The sequence below is a fragment of the Elephantulus edwardii genome, unplaced genomic scaffold (genome assembly GCF_000299155.1).
Source record: "Elephantulus edwardii isolate Elephantulus edwardi_28Jun2011 unplaced genomic scaffold, EleEdw1.0 scaffold00169, whole genome shotgun sequence".
NCBI lineage: Eukaryota > Metazoa > Chordata > Mammalia > Macroscelidea > Macroscelididae > Elephantulus > Elephantulus edwardii.
Window position 1 is genome coordinate 2,904,636 of NW_006399919.1, and position 4,829 is coordinate 2,909,464.

Sequence of the window (4,829 nt, forward strand, 5' to 3'; positions counted from 1 at the left end):
GGCACATAACAACAACAACAACAAACTTCACCATCCCAGAGCAGAAAGCAGATGATGAACCCATGGTCCAGGCCCATGGTGCCTGTAGAACTCCACCAGCAGCAAGACTCACAATTATGGTACCACAAATGGGGTTTATTAGGGAAAAAAGTTAGAAAGTGGGGAGGCAAGGAAAACCACAATGTCACTGAAAATAAATCCAACTTTTAGCCCTATAGTTAGTTTCAAAGCACAACTCCACAGTTAGTCCAGGTTCCAGCCTTGATGCAGCAAACAGCTTTTCCTCAAGTGGCAAGAACAGCAAAATTCAACTGTGGTCAACACAAACATAAGAAGCCTCAGGCCACCTCTTACCACCATTTGTCCACAGCGAAGCCACTGTTTTCTCTACCTTCAGGGTCTCACTCTCACCAGGGTCTTGCCACCACAAGCCTTGTTCGCTTCATGTCTTGCTTAAAGTCTTTCTCATCTCAGGTGTTCCTAGTGTGGGAAGCACTCTTTTATCATAGTCCCACAGCTGATGCAAATTTGTAAGAGCATGCTAATTTGTTTTTTCCGAGTCAGTAGGTTTTTCTTTTCACTCTGTTGGATAAAGTTTTTTTATGTGTATAGGGATTTAATTTTTAGAAGTTCTCATTCATCAGTTTTATCCTGCCCAGGCTGAGCATTTCTCACTGTAACTGGCAGTCTTTTTATATCATAGACCAAGCCATCTAAGCTTGATTGCGGCTTGAGAACTTTATGATTTTTAGGCTTTCCTCCTCTCTGATGAACCTTGAATTGATTTTTGTTTACAGTGTGAAATGTGGATCCTCTGTCAGCTTAAAAAAACAATTTATACTAGAATCTCCAACAAATAGGAAAAAGAACAAGTTAACCATGGAACCCCTAAAAAAAAAATAGTAAATATAGGGTAGAAATTAATGAAATATGAAACAGAAAAACATTTGAAACTATCAACTAGTCCAGAAGTCAATTCTTCAAAAGGGTTGAAAAAATAGACAAGCCATTTGCAAACTTCAAAAAGAAAAAGAAATAAAAGACATAATTTGAATAACACATTAAATGGGCAACATTATAGCAGAACCAAACAAAATAATAATAATAATAATAATAATAATAATAATGGAATAATATAGAAAGCTATATTCTAACAAATTTGAAAATCTAGGGGAAATGAACAAATTATTAGAACACACCCTACCCAGATTGATACAGATAGAAGAATAAAATGTGAATATACTTATCATAGAGGTAGAAATAGAGCAGGTAATTAAAACTTCACCCCCCAGAAAACCCTGACCAAGGTTACTTCACTGGCAAATTCTACCAATTGTTCATGAATTCTACTTAAATTATTTGAGAATAAAGGAAAATAAGGAATACTTCCAGATTCATTCTATGAAGTAAGCATAATAACCCTGATACCCAAACCAAGTAAAAAAAATCACCAAAAAAGAAATATATGTTACCTTCACACAATGGGATACTATGAAACACACAGGAGCTTTTGTAAGTTATTTTCTTTTTATAAGTTATAATTTGTAAATTATTACCTAACTTATAAGGGACTGGAGAGCATTATGCTGAATGAACTAACTCAGTCACACAAGGACAAATGTTGTATAGAACCATTATTATAGAATGAGTATAAGGATCCAAGATAGGTGGGAGAGGGTGGAAGCAGAGAGATGAGGATGTGCAGGGGGACAGGGGTACTAGTCATGGGGTTGTTCAACTTGATGGGTGGAGGTTAAAGGAAATGGAAATAATTTGTAATTGGAAACAATGTATTCAAAGTTTGTAAATAAACTAGTAGAAAAAAGAAAGTTATAAACTATCATGAGCATTCATGAAAAAATCTTTAACAAAATTCTAGCCAATAGAATGCAGCATAGTATGAAAAAACATCATCATGAATTTGTGGATTTTATAATAGGCATGCAAGGATGGTATAATATAAGACAATCAAAATGATAACTAATTCAGTATTTGATTGAATTAATAAGTAAACTTTTAAAAAGACTTCAGGTACTAGAACTTCTAATTTTACATCTATGACTTCCTTCTTATTAAACTATTTTGAAAAAGGCTTATATTTTTTAAAACTCAAAAACCATGAAAAAGAAATAATTGAAGTATAAATGAGATGTCCTTTGTTAAAGCAACAATCACAATACCTTCATACCAATGACTTCAAAGAAGTTTTAATGATATTATTGTGTTTCTTTGGGGGGGAAACAAAACATATTTATTTTAAAAAATTAAATCACTAAGAAAATATATTACAATTTTGAAACAGCAAAATGGCTACATTTTCAAGTAATAAACTGGGAGAAAGGTGAAAGGAGCCTTATCAAAGTGAGACGGTTCCCTGGTGCAGGTACACTATCACAGAGGCTTGAGGCAGAACGTGCGATTTGGTAATGGTGGGCTGCCCTTCCTTTGCTCTCAGGAAATCACAGCTCGCTCTCTAGCCTGAGTTACTTTTTCTCCCTTGATGTCCCTGTTGTCTCAAGAGATTGGCTTCACAGGGCTTTTTTATTCCCCCCAAGGGCTAAGTAATTGGCAGCACCATGATAGATGGTGAAGAGATTGACACTGTTAATGATGTCAATTTCTTGGGTCCTCAATGGTCCTCTTGACACCAGAGTCAGGAAATCAAAAGACAAACTACATTGCAAAAATCTGTTGTCAGGAACCTCTCCAGAGTGCTGAAGAGCAACAATGTTAGTCTAGAGACCAAGGTGTGCCTGAAACAAGCCATGACCTTAGCAATTACTTGCTAAGAGAGCTGGACAATGACCAAAGATGACAGATTTATGCTTTGAATAATGGTACTGAACACATCATGGACTGCCAAGAGAATAAAAGGTCCATCCTGGAGAGGGTGAAGCCAAACTGTTCTTTGGTGGCAAGGATTTTAAGGCTCCATCTCATATACTTTGGGCATGTAGCCAGGAGGGCTACATGGAGAAGGACTTTGGAGAGGACATCATGCTTGGAAGGGCTGAGGGACAGCGCAGGACAGGAAGACCCTGATGAGATAGAATGACATCTGGAGGTAATGAATTTAAGTGTGTCAGAGACAGTGAGATTGGCTCAGGATAGAGCAGGGTTCAGATCTACTATTTATAGATAGGGTCACTGTGTGTTGTAGTTGACTTGATGGCACATAACAAGTAAGCAGGTCAATGTATCCTTGTATCATCAGTAAAGATCAATCATTAGAAAAGGACATTATTTTGGTAGAACACCAACAAGAATGAAGAGACTGTAAACGTGACAGATTGCCAGAACAACTTCAACAAAGGATTTGGGCATCTTAATGGTCATGAAGATGGCACAGGGCTAGGGCACATATTCTGTTACACATGAGCTGGAGGTGACTCACTGGCAATTAACCATCAACAAGTAAACAATGCTGGGTTCAGGCTGTTCATTTAATCCAGTACTATACAGATTTCTTCATTAAGCCATCAACAGTTTCTCTTTCATCATTCATTCCCACATGCTTGTGTATTGTTATGTGCAGTTGAGTCAGAACCAATTCATAGCTACCCTGCCCGACAGTAGGTTTTCAGAGGTATAAATTGCATGGGAGGAGACTGCCCATCTTTCTCCCTTGCAGCTACTCATCAATTTGAACTGTCCTCCTGCCTTTGGGTAGACCTCCAGAGCTCCCTAAAAGCACCAGCATCTTTTCTTTGAAAAGAATATAATTTCAAGGTGGTCCTGTCATTCTACTACTGACCACCTCAGGACCACCATGACAGGCAGTGAGAAGGAAGCTCTGCTTCCTGTACCCAGTGTGACAGTGCCTGCCATATTTCCAGATGATCTCCAGGCTGAAAGATGCAGTATGTGAGAAGTTGAAAAGTGCATATCTCCACAGCCATCTAAATGATTATTAGTTTTCATTCAAATTACCCTGCCTCTCAATTTCTACTTTAATCATGAGGATCTTGTACATAACAATAACAGGCAAAACAAAAGACCTTAAAATCCATTTATCACTTCTAAATTAGCAATCTCATGGATTTTGTTTCACAGCTTATGAAAAAAAAAAATAGGTAGTGGTATTTCCTAACAGGAGGCTGGCACCAAACAGAAATTCTCTTCACCAAACTGAAGGCAGGTTGGAGAAATCTGCCAGCCTGTTGGTGGGTACCTAGGTACTACGGTAAATCGAGTGCTGTGGACGGCTTGGTGTGGCAAGGGAGTTACGTACATACTGATAGGGTGAGCTCTGGCCACATACAATTTAGGATCTGAAGAACTCTCTTGTGCTCCAATATTTTAGCACTTGTTTCACAACTTAGCACAGGTTAACACTTAGAAACTGTATTCATAGCCAGGTGAGATATTCCTTAAATTTGCTGCCAACCTTAATTTCTTCAATTATAAACTTTACTTAAAAGACCCAAATTCCTATTTTTTAAAAAAAATATAGATACTTGCTCTTATCCCCCAATGGCTACTGGCAAAGACTTTTATTTTGCAATGGATGAGAGAGACTCCTCCGTCTTCTTGGTCATGCATGGGATGTGATGCATGCGGTCTTCCACATACTTGGTGACACAGCTCTCTAGCTGCCGTTTCACCTGAAGCTCCTTATTCCCTGCATCTATCGAGTCTCTGGCTTTGTCATTGCAGTGCATGGTACACCGGGCCAGACGGTCCTGGAACTTCTCCAACTCGCTGGTCACCAGGGCCTGGGCTTGCGCGAGGGGGGCATGGCAGCGCTCTATGCACTGGTGCACCTGCTGCATGGACGCCTGGTTGTCCTCACAGCAGCCGGCGCTGCACCGGAACATGATGCCCTGCAT

General features: G+C 39.0%; 1 pseudogene; it reads right to left on the reverse strand.

The window, feature by feature from the left end:
- Positions 1-4,493: 4,493 nt before the first annotated feature.
- LOC102866388 lies at positions 4,494-4,817 on the reverse strand (annotated as a pseudogene).
- Between the last annotated feature and the right edge of the window lie 12 nt (positions 4,818-4,829).